Below are 19,672 nucleotides of genomic sequence, written 5' to 3' on the forward strand. Positions count from 1 at the left end.
TTTCTGGACTTAGAAGAAAAAAACACCTCGCGGATCTAGGGTTTACTGTTCACGGCACGCGAACCGAGGTGGCGGCGCTGCTCGCCGGGGATGACGAGGACGGCGGCCGGTGTGAACTTGGCATGGAGGAGGAGATGGCCGGAGTTGGGGCCACCGGCCGGAGGAGAGGACGGCTTCGGGCGGCGGCCACCGGAGCGGGGCGGCGCGACAGGCAGCTGGAGGCGGCGCGGAGTGATGGCGGGCATCTCGGCGGCGCGTGGAGGATCTCGTGGCAGAGGCGGCGGGGCCGGCGAGCGGGCGGCGGGGAGCGCGGGGTGGAGGCGGAGCACGGCGGGGCGACGATGGGCCGGGCGGGCCCGCGGCGGGCTCGCCGGGCCGCGGCGGCGGCTGGCGGCGGAGGTGCCACATGGCGGCACAGGAGTGGGCGCGCGGGCGGATCGGACAATGTCCGTCGGTGGCAAATTTGTCCGGCGGCGCGCGAGACGAAAGAGACTAGGGTTTCGGGGAGGGGATCCGAGATTTGGAATGGGGGTTCTTTAAATAGAGGTAGAGGGAGCTAGGAGAGTCCAAATGAGGTGCGGTTTTCGGCCATGCGATCGTGATCGAACGCTCTAGATGATGGAGTAGGTTTAGGTGGGTTTTGGGCCAAATTGGAAGGGTGTTGGGCTGCAACACACACGAGGCCTTTTCGGTCCCTCGGTTAACCGTTGGAGTATCAAACGAAGTCCAAATGGTACGAAACTTGACAGGCGGTCTACCGGTAGTAAACCAAGGCCGCTTGGCAAGTCTCGGTCCAATCCAGAAATGTTTAATCCCCACACACGAAAGAAAGTTAGTAATGACCACCGGAGGAGAACGAAGCGCTGGAATGCAAAACAGACAATGGGGAAAAAGCTCGAATGCATGAGACGAACACGTATGCAAATGCAATGCACATGATGACATGATATGAGATGCATGAAAATGACAACAACACACACAGACAACAACCCGAACCCGAGAAAATAAATTAACTTAACGCTGGAAACGCCAAGAGTTGGAGTTCAAATTGGGAAAGTTACATCCGGGGTGTTACAACACTCCACCACTACGAAAGGATCTTGTCCCGAGATCTAGGACTGAAAGAACGCCGGGTAATCAAAACGGAGGTGATCCTCGTGTTCCCATGTAGCTTCACGGTCGGAATGGTGTGACCAATTGACTTTGAGAAATTTGATTGACTTGTTGCGAGTCTTGCGTTCAGTCTCTTCAAGAATAGCAACTGGGTGCTCACGATAGGAGAGATCTTCTTGGAGCTCAATGTCCTCGAAGTTGACGGTGCGGTCAGGAGTCTTGAAACACTTTCGAAGCTGAGAGACATGGAACACGTCATGAACATTTGCAAAGTTTGAAGGAAGCTCAAGTTGATAGGCCAGGTCGCCTCTCTTGCTGACAATCTTGAAAGGTCCCACGTATCTTGGGTCAAGCTTCCCTTTGATACCGAAGCGACGAGTACCTTTCATAGGAGAGACACGGAGGTAAACATGATCTCCGATCTCGACAGCCAAATCACGGTGCTTACTGTCATAGTAGCTCTTCTGACAGGATTGGGCTGCTTTGAGGTTATCATGAATGACTTTGCACATTTCCTCTGCCTCTGTGATTAAGTCATTACCCAAAAGCTGACGTTCACCGGTTTCAAACCAGTTGAGAGGGGTACGACACTTCCTGCCATACAGAATTTCAAATGGGGCCTTGCCCGAACTTGCTTGAAAACTGTTGTTGTAGGAGAATTCAGCATAAGGAAGACAATCCTCCCACTTCATGCCGAAGGAGATCACACAAGCCCTGAGCATATCTTCAAGAATCTGGTTGACACGCTCGACTTGACTGCTAGTTTGAGGATGGAAAGCTGTGCTGAAGCGGATGTTGGTGCCCATGGCCTTCTGAAAAGAATCCCAAAACTTTGAGGTAAAGATGCTACCACGGTCTGAAGAGATCACTTGTGGAATACCGTGCAGAGAGACAATTCGAGAGGTATAGAGTTCCGCCAATTGAGCTGCAGTGATCGACTCTTTGATAGGCAGAAAATGAGCCACTTTGGTGAGTTTGTCGATGACAACGAATATAGCATCATTGCCACGCTTGGACTTTGGAAACCCAATCACGAAGTCCATTTCAATGTGGTCAAACTTCCATTCTGGAATGGCAAGAGGTTGGAGGAGACCAGCTGGCCTTTGGTGTTCTACCTTCACTCTTCTGCAGACATCACAATCATTCACGAATTGAGCGATCTCACGCTTCATTCGAGTCCACCAATAAGCTTGCTTAAGGTCCTGATACATCTTCGTTCTCCCAGGGTGGATGGAGAGGAGAGAATTGTGAGCCTCATTCATGATCACTTTACGGAGGTCACCTTTGGGTACAACAATACGATCCTCGAAGAAGAGAGTGCCCTTGTCATCAAGGCGGTAGCACTTGTACTTGGACTGATTCTTGGCAATCCCAATCTTCACCTTTTTCACCATAGCATCAAGAAACTGGGCTTGGCGAATCTGGTCTTCCAATGTAGGAGAGACTTGAAGGTTGGCGAGGAAACCTTGAGGAACAACCTGCAGATTAAGTTTGCGGAAAGCTTCACAAAGCTCGGGTTGATAAGGCTTGAGAATCAGACTGTTGCAGTAAGCTTTCCTGCTCAATGCGTCAGCAATCACATTGGCCTTGCCTGGAGTATACTCGATACTTGGATTATACTCTTGAATCATTTCGACCCATCGAGTTTGCCTGAGGTTGAGATTAGGCTGAGTGAAATGTACTTGAGACTCTTGTGATCAGTGAAAATGTCCACTTTTCTTCCCAATAGAAGATGTCTCCAAGTCAAAAGAGCATGCACAACTGCCGCCAACTCGAGATCATGAGTGGGGTAGTTCTTCTCATTAGGCTTCAATTGGCGAGAGGTATAAGCAACAACTTTCTTCTCTTGCATCAATACTGCGCCGAGACCTTGGAGAGAGGCATCACAAAAGACCTCGTACGGCTTGGATTCATCAGGCGGAGTCAGAACTAGAGCAGTGATCAATTTCTCTTTCAAAGTGTTGAAAGCAATGTCACACTCCAAAGACCAAACGTACTTGACGTGGTTCTGAAGAAGATTAGAGAGAGGCTTCGCGATCTTAGAAAAGTTTTCAACTAATCTTCGGCAATAGCTTGCGAGACCGAGGAATCTACGGAGTTGCTTCATGTTCTGAGGAGGTTCTCAATTCACAATTGCAGACACCTTCTCAGGATTCACGGCAATGCCCTTGGCAGAGATAATATGACCAAGATAAAGAACCTCATCGAGCCAAAATTCACACTTGGATAACTTGGCGTAGAACTGATGTTCCCTGAGCTTATCGAGTACCAAACGCAAGTGCTTGGCATGATCTTCCTTGTTCTTCGAGAAAATCAGAATGTCATCGAATAGACCAAAACGAAGTCATTGGTGTAGGCGTTGAAGATGAAGTTCATCATGCGAGAGAACGTCAGAGGAGCGTTGACGAGGCCAAAAGACATGACAGTGTATTCATATGAACCATAGCTTGTCCTGAAAGCCGTCTTGGGAATATCTTGCTCACGGATTCGAATCTGATGATAACCCATACGGAGATCAAGCTTGGAGAATACTTGGGCACCTTTGAGTTGTTCGAACAGCTCGTTGATGTTAGGAAGTGGGTATTTGTTCTTGATGGTCTTCTTGTTCAATGGACGGTAATCAACACAAAGTCGGTCCGTTCCATCCTTCTTCTTCAGAAAAAGAACACCACAACCCCACGGAGAAAAACTAGGCCGGATGAGACCCATTTTCTCTTGAATATCGAGTTGCTTCTTCAGCTCCTTCAACTCTTCAGGTCCGAGCTTGTAAGGACGTTTGCACACAGGTTCCGTGCCAGGCTCAAGATCAATGACGAATTCAACTGGCCGGTGCGGAGGCATTCCTGGAAGCTCTTCTGGAAAGACGTCTTGATATTCGCAAACGACTGGAATTTGCGAGATGGCATCGAGTTCACCCTTCTCATTGAGAGAAAACAGACAGATGGTATTATCCCGAGCGGCAAAGACAATTACATCCTCAGACGAATGAGTCAATTGAATCTACCTGGCAGCACAATCAAGATGCGCCTTGTGCTTAGAAAGCCAATCCATTCCAAGAATAAGATCAATATCCGAGTTACCAAGAACCACCGGAGAAGAGAGAAACTTGTAGTCACCCAAAGTGATTGAGATGTCGGGAGCAACCAAACTAGAAGTCAAAAGCTTGCCGGGAGAAACAACTTGCATGACTATGGGCATGATCTCAGTATCAACATTGTGCTTCGATGCAAAAGGGCATGACAAAAAGGAATGCGATGCACTAGTGTCAAAAAGAACTTTTGCAGGAACATTGTTAACAGGAAGGTTACCCATGATCACATCTGACGAGTCCTCTGCCTGGGCTGCATTCATCAAATTGACCTTGGCGTGCTTGGGGTTATGCTTGACCACAACTGTACTTGCCGATCTGATAGGAGGAGGAGGAGGAAGACGCCTCTGGTTGAAACACTTGTTGGCATAGTGATCCTTCTGTTGGCACTTGTTGCACGTGACCTCTGAAAGCGGACGGTGATACGGAGCACTCGATCTTGGAGCTTGAGACGAAGTCTTGTTCTGAAAGCCAGGGTTGGGTGGGTGGGAAGAACCACTGCCACCTTTGCTCTTCTGCTGATACGGCTGACGGAACGGAGGAGGAGGAAGCCAATACTTCTGCTGCTTGGCCACTTGAGTAGAGGAAGGAGTAACATCTCTGACTCGCTTCTTGGAAGCATCACACCTCAACTAAGCAGCCTCTTGCTTCAGTGCCATGTTGTAGAACTCATCGTATCTCAAGGGCTCAAAGAGAACAAGAGCTAGCTGGATTTCTTCTCTGAGACCACCCCTGAACTGATATATCATGCTCTTCTCATCAGGTACGTCCTGCTTGGCAAAGCGGGCGAGCTTCTGAAACAACTTGTTGTAGTCATAGACAGATAAAGAGCCTTGCTTCAGGTTGCGGAATTCCTCACGCTTGCTTTCAACCACGCTCTGAGGAATATGATGAGCTCTGAAATCTTGATGGAATTCATCCCAAGTGATAACACGTCCACCTCTGGAGTCCTTGTACTGCTGGAACCATTCTGCAGCTTGATCTTTGAGTTGGAAGGAAGCGAACTTGACAAAGTCCTCAGGCCTAATGTTACTGCACTCGAAATGCTTGCACAGATCCACAAGCCAATTATCAGCATCGGTTGCCTCAACACAATTGCTAAAAGTCTTTGGCCCGTTAGCAAGGAACTGGTTGAGTGAAGCAAAGTGATTCTGATTGTTGCCTTGGTTCCCTTGGTTGCCTTGATTGCGCTCTTGGAGAATTTGCATGATCAACTGTGTGTTTGCATTGGTTGCAGCCATCACAGCTTGCCATGCCTCCGGAGGGGGTGGAGGTGGTGGCGGATCAGGATTTGGAGTCGTGCACGTTGGAGGAGCCATCCTGAAGAGGTTGACATACATTAGCACATTGATAGACAAATATTGAAACTGAATCCAATGGAATGAAAATTGCAACATATAGTCTTCACATCTGAACAAAATGAACGAATGCATTCCTCTTGAAATGGTCACATATCCATAAATTGAGAAGCCACTTAGAATTAAGGTAGAGAAATAAATCAACAAGGTACGGATCAAGAACGAATAATCGGTAAGAAATCCCAATCTCAAATCAATATCCATGGAAGAAGAACTAGAGCTACAAGAATTCCCACCTATGAAACTCCCGAACCTTTCCGGTTATGCAATCAGGTGTTGGGGATACAGGGGAAGCATAATATCTCATCCAAACTAGCAAATCCTACATCCAGCTGTATCCATCCTTCAACACATAACCAAGAAAAACTTCGGAAACCATCTACCTCAACCTTCGAAAAGCATCCGTTATACAAGTTATGGCGATACTCCCGAACTCCCGCCCCAGTACTGGGTGGCGTCGAGGTTATCTCACGAACGAACTGCATAAAAGAGATTTTCGATGTCGGCGTACTTAACTCAGGTATTCCAGAACTGCAACGATAAAATTATGACGACAACACCTCAGAGCTCAACTCCCCGGGACACTTCCACAAAACCCCTGACAGGAGGCACCAAGACAATGTTCTCATCATAAAACCATCGGACCGATTCCAAGATACCCGCGTGATCCTAAATTTTTTTAGTGAAATTTGAGAAGAGAAGAGTCAAAACTCTATGTCAGGATGCCTTACCAGAGCGATGAGGAGACTGGGAAGTAAAAAGAATTCCTAAACTCTCCGATATATAAATCCTAAATGACTCAAAACATTTTTCTAGACACAACTCGGCTGCTAAAAACGATCAAGCAATGGGGCTCCTAAGGTCGGGGAAGGCTCTGATTACCAACTTGTAACACCCTCGATGCGACTATATCTCCCACGTGTCGAGGCACGACTTAGAGGCATAATCACATTGAAGGCATATGTCGCAAGTTAGGCAATCTTCACAACATCCCATGTAATATAGATAATAAAAGGGGAGATAACATAGTTGGCTTACACTCGCCACGTCAATCAAGTACATAAATAGCATTACATCATCCAAACACTCATGGCCCGACTACGGCGCCAAAATAAAAGATAACCCAACATGCGACACGGTCCCGATCACCCCCAACTGGGCACCACTACTGATCATCAGGAAAGGAAACATTGTAACGTTGAGAGTCCTCGTCGAACTCCCACTTGAGCTTGAGCGCGTCTCCTGGAGCGGAATCATCAGGCCCTGCATCTGGTGTAATAGTAATCTGTGAGCCACAGGGACTCAGCAATCTCGCACCCTCGCGATCAAGACTATTTAAGCTTATAGGTAAGGCAAGGTAAATATATGTGGAGCTGCAGCAAGCGACTAGCAAATATGGTGGCTATCCTATTCGCAAAAGAGAGCGAGAAGAGGAGGCAAAGCGCGAGCGAGAAACTAGAGAACAACCTGCGCAAACATTACTCCAACACCGTGTCCGCTTCCCGACTCCGCCGAGAAGAGGCCATCATGGTAACACACCCAGTTGATTCATTTTAATTAAGTTAAGGTTTAAGTTATCTACAACCGGACATTAACAAATTCCCATCTGCCCATAACCGCGGGCACGGCTTTCGAAAGTTCAAATCCCTGCAGGGGAGTCCCAACTTAGCCCATGACAAGCTCTCACGGTCAACGAAGGAATAAACCTCCTCCCAAGACGTTCCGATCAGACTCGGTATCTCGGTTCTTCAAGACACTTCGACAGGTTAAAACAAGACCAACAACACCGCCCGAATGTGCCGACAAATCCCGATAGGAGCTGCACATATCTCGTTCTCAGGGCACACTAGATTGTCCTAGGTACGGGTAGGCCAGCCCAGAGTTTCCCCTGGTGGCCACCGGCAGCTGACAAGTGGACCAACACTCAGAGGAGCACTGGCCCGGGGGGGGGGGGGGTTTAAAATAAGATGACCCTCGGGCTCCGGAAACCCAAGGGAAAAAGAGGCTAGGTGGCAAATGGTAAAACCAAGGTTGGGCATTGCTAGAAAAGCTTTAATCAAGGCGAACTATCAAGGGGTTCCCATTATAACCCAACCGCGTAAGGAACGAAAAAATCCGGGAACATAACACCGATATGACGGAAACTAGGGTGGCAAGAGTGGAACAAAACACTAGGCGAGAGGCCGAGCCTTCCACCCTTTACCAAGTATATAGATGCATTAAGATAACATAGCAATATAATGATATACCAACAAGTAAATACATGTTCCAACAAGGAATGACCTCCAATCTTCACCTGCAACTAGCAACGCTATAAGAGGGGCTGAGCAAAGCGGTAACATAGCCAATCAACGGTTTGCTAGGACATGGTGGGTAAGAGGTTTGACATGGCAATTTGGGAGGCTTGAAAGCAAATGGTAGGCATCGTAGCATTGGCATAGCAAAAGAGCGAGCAATCTAGCATAGCAAAGATAGTAGTGATTTCGAGGGTATGATCATCTTGCCTGCACAGTTGTCAGAGTTGACCGGATCCTAGAAAGCAAACTCAACGGGCTCCTCGTTAGTGAACTCGTCTCCCGGCTCTACCCAAACAATACAAACAAGCAACAAGGACACAATCAACCACGTGCAAGGATCAAACAAGATGATGCAAAGATGATATGCTATGCGGGATGCATATGCAAGATATGACAGGAAATGCAAGAACCTGGCCCCAACTTGGAAATCCAAGTGTGCCACTTGAAAGATGAGATGAAATCGCTTGAAAACGATATAAAGAACGCCGGAATCGGAGTTACGGTTTGGAAATGGCAAGCGATTCAAATATGGCACCGGTCTGCGATTTACAGCAAGTAGCCATCTAAATGCAATTAGATGAACATGCTACAGCACTCGAACATGACAACAAAATACATGGCAGGGATGAATTCAAGATGCTTAACAAAAGTCTAGCACTGAGCTACGGCCAATTCATCCATTAACAGGTTCAAACAAGCATGGCAAAAATGCATATGGTAAACAGATCTCAGACTTTGTGAAATTAACACTTGTCTGGAATTTCAGATCAAGTAACACTCTTCGGAGCAATAAAACTACATCCTACAGGACCTGAACATGGAAAAGTAAAGCATGGCATGGAGCTACTCAAAGAGCTTAACAAAAGTCCCTTAGTGACCTTGAGCCAAAAGGGATCAGAAAATACAATTGCAAGCATGTGAACATAGCAAAAACATAATCAGTTTTCAGACTTAGTGAAAACTGGAGCATGCTGAAAACATATGTCAAGTAGGCATGTTTACGAGCTCGGTGCACTCACTACAGAGCAAGTCATGGAAAGCTAGGCATACATCCATCAAGAACACACAAAATTCAAGCTAGACATGGCAAGAACAATAGCATAGCATGCACGGATCAACTACAACATCATCGGCAAAATTGCAAACAAGTTGACAATCTGCCTAGATACACAAAGTAGCAAAAGTAGAGCTCGATTGACTCAAGCTAGTTGCTCCATAATTGCAAACAAAGACATGGATGGATAGAGCACTACAATATTAACAAAACATCCTTACTGATCATCCTCAAAAGAGGCACGGATCACTAGGAAACAACATGAACATATGGCATCGTGAGATAAACAGACCAAGGACTTGGTGGAAATGCTAAGTCCCTGAAAACAGAATTAACAAGTGCACCACTTTGCAAGCTCGTGCTAGGCACCACACACATCACAAAAATACATGGGTTGCACCTCTGGAAAGATGACAAAACCCTTAACAAAACATATGTAGAGCATCAGGGCATATCATGCACACAATAATCATGGCAAAAATGACAAAAAGCTAAATGAAGCAGCAGATCTGACAATTATCTCAAGTAGCCCTCTTCTAACAGCATTTCGGGCATCAAGATGAACTCAAATGAAAATGATGCAATGGAATGAAATGATGTACTCTCTGAGATGAACATTTTGATATGCTATATGCTAAAACGGAGTTACGGATGCAAAGTTACGAGGCTATGCACATGAGCACATGGATTTGGGATTTCGGGACATAGAAGAAAAAAACACCTCGCGGATCTAGGGTTTACTGTTCACGGCACGCGAACCGAGGTGGCGGCGCTGCTCGCCGGGGATGACGAGGACGGCGACCGGAGTGAACTTGGCGTGGAGGAGGAGATGGCCGGAGTTGGGGCCACCGTCCGGAGGAGAGGACAGCTTCGGGCGGCGGCCACCGGAGCGGGGCGGCGCGGCAGGCAGCGGGAGGCGGCGCGGAGCGATGGCGGGCGGCTCGGCGGCACGCGGCAGATCTCGCGGCGGAGGCGGCGGGGCCGGCGAGCGGGCGGCGGGGAGCGCGGGGTGGAGGCGGAGCACGGCGGGGCGACGATGGGCCGGGCGGGCCCGTTGCGGGCTCGCCAGGCCGCGACGGCGGCTGGTGGCGGAGGTGCCACGTGGCGGCACAGGAGTGGGCGCGCGGGTGGATCGGACAATGTCCGTCGGTAGCAAATTTGTCCGGCGGCGCGCGAGACGAAAGGGACTAGGGTTTCGGGGAGGGGATCCGAGATTTGGAATGGGGGTTCTTTAAATAGAGGTAGAGGGAGCTAGGAGAGTCCAAATGAGGTGCGGTTTTCGGCCACGCGATCGTGATCGAACGCTCTAGATGATGGAGCAGGTTTAGGTGGGTTTTGGGCCAAATTGGAAGGGTGTTGGGCTGCAACACACACGAGGCCTTTTCGGTCCCTCGGTTAACCGTTGGAGTATCAAACGAAGTCCAAATGGTACGAAACTTGACAGGCTGTCTACCGGTAGTAAACCAAGGACGCTTGGCAAGTCTCGATCCAATCTGGAAATGTTTAATCCCCACACACGAAAGAAAGTTAGGAATGACCACCGGAGGAGAACGAAGCGCCGGAATGCAAAACGGACAACGGGGAAAATGCTCGAATGCATGAGACGAACACATATGCAAATGCAATGCACATGATGACATGATATGAGATGCATGACAACGACAACAACACACTGGGACAAAGACCCGAACCCGAGAAAATAAATTAACTTAACGCCAGAAACGGCAAGAGTTGGAGTACAAATTGGGAAAGTTACATCCGGGGTGTTACATCATGCTAGATGATTTGCCATGTATGGAATGCAACAATGACTTAACTCTTGCTAATGAGATTGCCCCCATAGCATTCTCACATATATTTGGAGATTTTGACATATTTCCTATGAAGCATGCTTGTCTTACCTCTTTGCACCATATACCTAGTGCCATGAATATAGCCATTATTGCATCATATTATTCATGCACTTGTGCTACTAATGGTTATGTGCAAGAGAAGAGAACCATCATGATGGATGATGTGTTTATCTACCATGCGCATACGTTCTTTGTTTTGTTGTGTGCATGTGTAGGATACTTGGACTTTGTGTCGACTTCCACTTCACGTGATTTGACCATTCGAGCTCTTGAGAGCGAGCCTAATACATTCTACCACGACTCGCTTCCACACCGCTTTTGCTTGCGTTTCGGCATTGTGAAGAACACACAAGGACATGCTTTTAAGGTGATATCCTTCTCTTTGGAGAACCCCCAAACTATGAGCATGGATATTATGGATCATATTACTTGTGTTGCTTTCCCCATGAGACTTATTGTTCATCTTGGACCACTTGATTGCGCACATGTTAGAGATCTTGCCTTGATTTGTCATTTTCACCTTCCCATTCCTCATGACATATATACCTTGTGTGTTGCATCCAATTCTTGGATTACTTTCTCCTATCATATGTTTGGTTGCAACAATGTCATTTCTTCACATATACCATGTCCCATTGCTTGTCACATGATTGACTTGATTGCCTTACACATGTTGAACAATTGCTTTTTCTATTGTGTTGAGTGCCACACTATCTTCACTACACCCTATGCACGTTATGCTTGGATTGTCTTGCACTTGACCCATGTGTTTAGACACTTCATTTTATTTGGTGTTGTGAATGCTTCCTATGCCTACCATAGACTGTTTGTTGAGCACTTTATGCATGATTGCTATGAACTTGAGGTAGATGATTCTCATGCTTGTCCCCATGATTTCTTTGCTTATGCTCAATTTATGTGCTTACATGCCATGTCACAATCCTTTGTCAAACCATATGCTTTGCATGATGACGACACTTGTTGGGTGAATCACTACTTGAATGCTTGGTTTTGCACTAACACTAACCACATTTGTTTTTCCAAGTGTTTTTTGTCCTTGCTCCTTTTGAAGGAATCCCAAGATGGTGCAACATTGGAGAGTGCCCATTTCGAGCTTCAAGATGACGAGTACTTGGTGATCGACCACTCCTACACGACGGCGCCATCTCTTTCCCATGGTGATTTGGATTTCGATCCAAGGTCGGATCTTTCCCAAGGGGGAGGGGATGATGCGGAGCATCCTATGGACATCACCATGTCAAGAGTCCGTTTCGCAAGTGACACGTGCGGCATCTACTTCGCATACACAAAGGTGAATCATTTCCTTCACACGTGTTCACTTGATCCCTTCGAGGATGGTATACTACTTGACACTTCTCTCGTGTGCATGCATAGGTATTGTCGGAGCTTCACGGATGTTGAGGAGGAGTGTAAGGGCCAAGGAACGACTACACCGTCCGCGAGGGAAGTGTGGAAGAGAAGACAGAAGAAAGGAGAAGAAGACGGAGCGGCTGCTGGAGTTAGGCCTGACATCCGGACCTCCGTCCGGATCATCCGGGTAATCCCACAACCCCGACAACCGAAGCTTGCAGAATCTCCTCAGTGAAGCCGAATCATCCGGACGAGGTCCCGGATCATCCGGACCCCCGTCCGGATCATCCATCCTTGCCTGTGTGCATGCCTCCGGGCCCGAGGCCCATGTACCTATTCCACCCCCTGACTTACCCCTTCGTGGCCTAGACTATAAATAGACCTCCTCCCTCCCATTTTTAGGGTTACCAAAGTGATAGCTCATTTGTATGTGAGCTTTTCTCCTACCTTCTCCTCTTGAGAGAGAGAGAGACCACTCCATTGGAGTTCATGACCTCTTCGGAGAAGATCCCACAAGCGGATTCAAGACCCCTCACAGGATGACCCCCCTCAAGACCTCCTCACGGAGATGAACTTTACCTTGTATCTTTCCCTTTGTTGTTCATGTACCTTGTGGATCTTGTGTGTTTGATTGTCTAGTGGATATGTGATTGGACTTGTTCTTGAGTGTTCCTCTCATTTTTCCCCGTGTTCTTCGCGGGATCCCCTCCATTTCGTGAAAGATTGGCTGTCGGTGTCCAAACCAGCGGATCTCAGGTAGGGGGTCCCGAACTGTGCGTCTAAGGCAGATGGTAACAGGAGGCGGGGGACAAGATGTTTACCCAGGTTCGGGCCCTCTTGATGGAGGTAATACCCTACTTCCTGCTTGATTGTTCTTGATGATATGAGTATTACAAGAGTTGATCTACCACGAGATCGTAGAGGCTAAACCCTAGAAGCTAGCCTATGGTATGATTGTATATGTTGTCCTACGGACTAAACCCTCCGGTTTATATAGACACTGGAGGGGACTAGGGTTACACAAAGTCGGTTACAAGGGAGGAGATCTTCTTATCCGTATTGCCTAGCTTGCCTTCCATGCCAAGGAGAGTCCCATCCGGACACGGGACGAAGTCTTCAATCTTGTATCTTCATAGTCCAATAGTCTGGCCAAAGGATATAGTCCGGCTGTCCGGAGACCCCCTAATCCAGGACTCCCTTAGTAGCCCCTGAACCAGGCTTCAATGACGATGAGTCCAACGCACAGTATTGTCTTCGGCATTGCAAGGCGGGTTCCTCCTCCGAATACTCCATTGAAGATTTTGAACACCAGAATAGTGTCCGACTCTGCAAAACAAGTTCCACATACTACCGCAGAGAGAATAATATTTTCACAAATCTAATCTACTGACGCGTTCTGACAGCACAACGTTATGTCATGGCTCGGTCATTATTCGAACCGTTTTTCTCAACCAGCACCGCACATAACATGGGGCGCTTTTCTCGACACGTCTTGTCAAAGCAGAGATCGTGTCCCCCCTATTACGGGATTCTCATCAATACGGATGTGGGTAACCCAACCAGCCATCAATTACGGCGCCTGGGGAATAAGCGGTTTTACCAGGCAAGTGGGGAGACGCATCGCCTCTTCCGCCCTTATAAAGGGACAAGGATTTACTCTTTTCACCCACGCCTTCTTCCTCCTTGCTTACCCATTCCCGCACACTCAAGCTCTAGCACCCAAGCTCGTGTTCTTCTTCTCAAAGCACTCCAAGCATGTCTGGAGTAGGAGACAAGTGGATGGTCTCCTCCGTCACGGAGGAGAACATCAAAAAGTTACGGGAAGCCGGATATTTGGCCGCGGATATCGCGCACCGGTTGGCAGATGCGGGGCAGATCATCCCAACGCCCGAACCCCATGAGAGGATAGTTTTTCTTACCCATTTTGTCCGCGGACTGGGATTTCCCCTCCACCCGTTTGACCGTGGGCTCATGTTCTACTACGGGCTGGATTTTCATGATCTAGCCCCCAATTTCATCCTCAACATCTCGGCGTTTATCGTCGTGTGTGAGGCCTTCCTCCGCATCAGGCCCCACTTCGGCCTATGGCTGAAAATCTTCAATGTTAAGCCGAAGGTGGTGGGTGGCCAGCAAGCAGAGTGCGGAGGCGCCATGGTGGGCAAGATGCCTAACGTCACCTGGCTCGAGGGCACCTATGTGGATACCATAAAAGGGGTGGCAATCGGGGTGGTTCTACATCACCGAGCCGCGCGACTCCAACTGGGTGGCGGCCCCCAAATTTCGATCCGGAATCCCCACGCAGCTCACCTCCTGGAAAGAGAAGGGCCTATCCTAGAGTTCTTTGGTAGAGTTGACCGGACTCTAGACCTGCACCCGGAACATGACGAGCAAGAAAATCAAGCTCGTCAACGTGGTCCAGGTCATGCTCTTCCGCCGGATCCTCCCGTGTCAACGACGGGCATTCGATTTGTGGGAGTTCGACTCGGCCAAGCACCAGACGCTGCGAGAGCTCTATGACACGACGCACGAGGACGTCTGGAGGGTGCTGTTCAAGGGCGCTGAGATTCCTCCTGCCCTCACCGAGGACCGCAGACTCAGCGCAAAGCGCCGCGCCAATCCGGTAAGTTTTTATATCTCTCAGGGTATTTATTTTCCCCGGTTTAGTCATATGCAGGATCTAAGCTTCTATGCCATTAACAGGACTGGATAAAGACAGCGGCGCAGCTTGATTGCCCAGCCCCCCTTCTCGAAGATCCTGCGGGCGCTCTCCTAACGAAGATGCTGACTCCGGCACCTTACGAGGTGCCGGTGTAGAAGACCAAGAAGAAGGCCGTGGGGACCCGATAGGGTCTCCAATGCAAGGTTGTATCGGACTCATCGTCCAATGACTCCGACCGTCCGACGCACACTCCTCCCACGAAGACGAGGAGAAGGAAGAGGAAAGTTCTCCCCGACCCCCAGCCGGGGGTGACAAGAAAAGGAAGGACAACCCAACCGGCGAGGCCGAAGGGTCCAAGAAGGGCAAGACCCTCCCTCCGGACTGCTCCACGACGGCCGCCTACAGCGGCGATGAGTGGCTACCCAGGGTCAAGCCCCTGGTGAAGTCGTAAGTATCCAGACACCATAGTAATTCGTGGTATGTTGTACTGCACTGCTTCTTCTCATGCCAAACATGATTATGTAGTCCGTCCCGAGCTCATCTCGACGTAACTTCGTCGAGCGGTTCGTTGGACTCGTCGGATATGAACAACGCTTCTCTTCCGACCACCTCCACTCCTTGCCCTGCGGACAACGTCGAGGTGTTGTCTCAACAGGCACCGGGCCAAGGGGAGGTAGTCTTGGGGGCGCTCGAGGCGACCTTTCGGACCTTGGGCACAAAGGGAGCCGAACTCCCATGGGCTCCAGGTTCGGCCCCCAGCCGAACACTGCACCGGAATCTTCGGTGGTTCCAGACTCCGGCGGGAGACCCCCCGTTAAGGGGGGCAAGCCACCTGTGCCAGTGTCCTCTGTCTATCCAGAGGCACCAGACGACTTGCTGGAAGCGCTTCGCGGCGCTTCCATAGACGAAGAGCACCACACTATCATGAGTGCGGTGATCGAGAAAGTTTAGTCCGCCAAGAACGGACTGACCGAAGCTTGCGCCAGCCTCCTAACAGGCTTTGAGGTAAGCAATGAAGATATAGGAAAATATGCCCGCATGGATACTAGCCCCTGATGCTTTGTTCGGCGTTCAAAAAGAAAGGCCGGATAGAGGATCAAATGATAACTCAGGAGTCTAATCAGAAAAATGTCTATGTGTATGTGCAGGCTTCACTGCTGGCCGCTGCCGCACGTACTACGGAGGTCTCTGCGCTGAAGCACGACCTAGAGCGGTCCGAGGATGAGCTTGGCCTTACCAAGAGGCAGCTCGAGGAGAGCAAAGGTAAGCAATACCCTTGTCTATATATTTAAAAAGAAATTAGGGTGTAAAGTAAGAGGATCATCATGGATTTGCCAGGGGCCACGACCGACGTGGCAACCCTGAGGAAGGCGCTGTCCGAGGCCGAAGACAAAGCAGCCAAGGAGCGCATTGAACGAGCGAAGCATGAAGCCCGAGTAGGCGAGATGCAGCAAGAGCTCGAGGCTCTCGCCAAAAAGCACAAGTCCTTAGAGCTTGACTCTAAGATACGAGAGTCCGAGCTCGTGCATGCGCTTGAAAGCGTCCGGAGAGCCAAGGCCGAAGCACACAAGGCCCTCCAGGAGATTGATGCGGTGAAGAAGATAGCAGCGGGTAAGGCATTCATTATGCAAAGCAAGCACGTGAAGGAGAATTTCCTTTTTCTTACCCGAGTTCGGAGCTCTCCAGGAGCGTTTGCAGATCTTCCCTGCAGTGTACTGGATGCCGTGGAGTTTTACCGAGCTGAGGAGGGGAGCTCGATGGAGAAGTTGTTCTGGTCTCAGTATACTAGGACCGAACACCCCGTGCCCTTGAGCGACCAGCTGAAGCAGTTGGTCGAGCTTCACAAGGCGGCCGAACAAGCCATGAGGGGCCTTATAGTCCGGATGTGGCCTGGCGAGCCCCTGTCCGGCAGCTACTTTGGTCTGGTAAGGCGGCTCGTCGATGCCTGCCCACGGCTTGAAGTCATAAAGCGGTCCGTCTGCATCGAGGGTGCGCGTAGGGCCTTTGCCCGGGCAAAGGTGCACTGGGTGAAGCTGGACGCTGTGAAGCTGGTGAAGGAGGGGCCGCCGGAGGGCAAGGAGGATCGCTGCCCCGAGATGTACTATGAGAGTGTCCTGAAGGGTTCCGCCTTGTGGCGGATGAGTGTGCCAAGGATGTAATTTTTGAATGAACATGCTCATGTGATCCTGTAATATGAAACGAGTTCATTTGCGCCATGCGACGCTTTTTTAATTTAAAATATTACCTTCTGTGCGGCCGTTTATAAAATCTGAGAGTTGGCCAGTCGTCGGCTTTTGTCCCCATGTAACTAGTACTGGGGTGTTCGGGATAAACCTGAGCACTCTTTACCCCAATTTTGGGTCCTTCAAGGGAGGTGTTCAACGCAACAAACCAGGCAATCGGACTATAATGCTTTATCACTCTCACTTAGCCATAGAAGTCTATAATTTTAAATTTTGGCGAAGCCCCTGGTATTTGGAAGGCCGAATTTGGGGCGCTATACACGCCTAAGCCAGACAAGGCCGACTCCTCGCCCGAAGCGGAAAAAGTCTTTAAGGACTTGAGACCTCTCGAACAGCGACCAGTCTCTCGCCTTATCATGACAGTCAGTTTTCGCTTTCTCTACTGAGGTGCTCGTCCGGAAGAACCGGGACACAATCGCAGTAGTTCTCCCACTGCTACCTTAGCCGATATAGCGGAATGTAAGGTACCAAAGCATGTGAGACGGGCAAACCCAACATTTTACCAAAGACATGATTCAGAGCTGATGCATATAATGCTATAAGTTCGGGGTGCCGCACTGTCGAAAGTGTTCGGACTTCTTGCGCCGTATTATGGGGTAAACGAAAGCCCCTGGCGTACTGACCGTACCCGAACGTGCGGGTGCGGATTGTCATAAATGGACATATAAGAGAGAGAGAGAAAAAAGCATAAATAGTGCAATGATAGACTAATGATATGCATTGTTATTTAAATAATACGTCAAAGCGTACTGGTACAAGTAGTGCAATAAGCAGAAAGTAGGACAATTCGAAATGTCCTATCCTAGAGCAAGCTGCGCATAGATAGTGAAAAACGGGTATATCAATTATTATTAGAGACCACCTGGGGGTTCCTGTGTTCATCTTAGCTTCTTGCCGCCTTGGTTGTTGCTTTCGGAATATGTCTGGCAATCGTACTGCCGGAAAGGGCTTCCAGAGAGTTAGGCCCTGAAAGAGAAAAGAAGTGATAAAGGTATACAACCCCTAGGGCGGTTAAGCCGTATTGCGGGACGTGCCCTGATCGTGCCCCGCCTATGTCCATGGTATTTTCAGTGCGTAGTTATGTACGCGCGGCACGGATTTCGTCGCTTGACTGGGACTGGGACGGGGGCCGAATTGCTAGGCGAGCTCTGAACGTGCCAGGCAATCCTATTGCAGCTTGTTCCGGACTCGCTTGAAGGTGTCCGGGGGTTGTGACGCCGAATTAGTGGTCTGCCTTAAAAGGCTGCTTTGTGCTTCTACTGCAAGGGCCGCAGTGTGCTCTTCCATGCGGAGCGAGCATTCTGTGTTTCCATTTACCATTATGACCCCCTATGTCCTGGCATCTTGAGCTTGAGTTATGCGTAATGCGGCACTGCATTAAATTTTGCGAATGCTGTTCGTCCGAGCAGTGCGTGATAACCATTGCAAAACGGGACGATATCAAAGATTAACTCCTCGCTTCGGAAGTTGTCCGGTGATCCAAAGACCACTTCCAGTGTGATTGAGCCTATGCAATGGGCCTCTACACCTAGGATGACGCCTTTAAAGGTGGTTTTGCTGGGTTTGATCCTCGAGGGATCGATACCCATTTTTCGCACTGTATCCTGATAGAGCAGGTTCAGGCTGCTGCCGCCGTCCATAAGGACTCGAGTGAGGTGAAATCCGTCGATGATGGGGTCTAGGACCAGTGCGGCGGATCCGCCATGACGGATGCTAGTGGGGTGGTCCCCGCGATCAAAGGTGATCGGACAAGCAGACCATGGGTTGAACTTTGGGGCGATGGGCTCCATCGCATAGACGTCCCTTAGTGCACGCTTCCGCTCCCTCTTGGGAATGTGGGTTGCGTATATCATGTTCACCATCTTCACTTGTGGGGGGAACCCCTTCTGTCCTCCTGTGTTCGGCGGCTGGGGCTCCTCCTCGTCATCACTATGCAGCCCCTTGTCCTTGTTTTTGGCGTTTAACTTGCCGGCCTGCTTGAACACCCAACATTCTCTGTTGGTGTGATTGGCTGGCTTGTCGGGGGTGCCGTGGATTTGACACGAGCAATCCAGTATGCGATCCAAACTGGACGGAGCCGGAGTACTTCTTTTAAATGGCTTTTTCTGCTGACCGGATCTAGAGCCTCTGAATCCGGCATTGACTGCCGTATCTTCTGTGTTATTGCTGTTATTGCGGCGCTTTGGTCAGTTATGACGTTGCCTACCGTTGGCATCTTTGGTATCCGAAGTGCCCGGATTCCTCGATGTGTTGTTGCTGCAAGCCAGCCAGCTATCCTCGCCCGCGCAAAAGCGGGTCATGAGTGTTGTGAGGGCTGCCATAGATTTCGGCTTCTTCTGGCCAAGGTGGCGAGCCAGCCATTCATCACGGATGTTATGCTTGAACGTCGCTAGGGCCTCTGTGTCCGGACAGTCGACAATTTGGTTTTTCTTAGTCAGGAACCGTGTCCAGAATTGTCTGGCCGATTCCCCTGGCTGCTGGGTTATATGGCTCAAGTCGTCAGCATTCGGTGGCCGCACGTAAGTGCCCTGGAAGTTGTCCAGGAATGCGTTTTCCAGATCCTCCCAACCGCATACGGAGTCTGCTGGCAAGCTGTTCAGCCAATGCCGAGCTGGTCCTCTGAGTTTTAGTGGGAG

Source organism: Triticum urartu, chromosome 6A (assembly GCF_056163025.1).
Source record: "Triticum urartu cultivar PI428250 chromosome 6A, HENAU_Tu73, whole genome shotgun sequence".
Classification (NCBI taxonomy): Eukaryota; Viridiplantae; Streptophyta; class Magnoliopsida; order Poales; family Poaceae; genus Triticum; species Triticum urartu.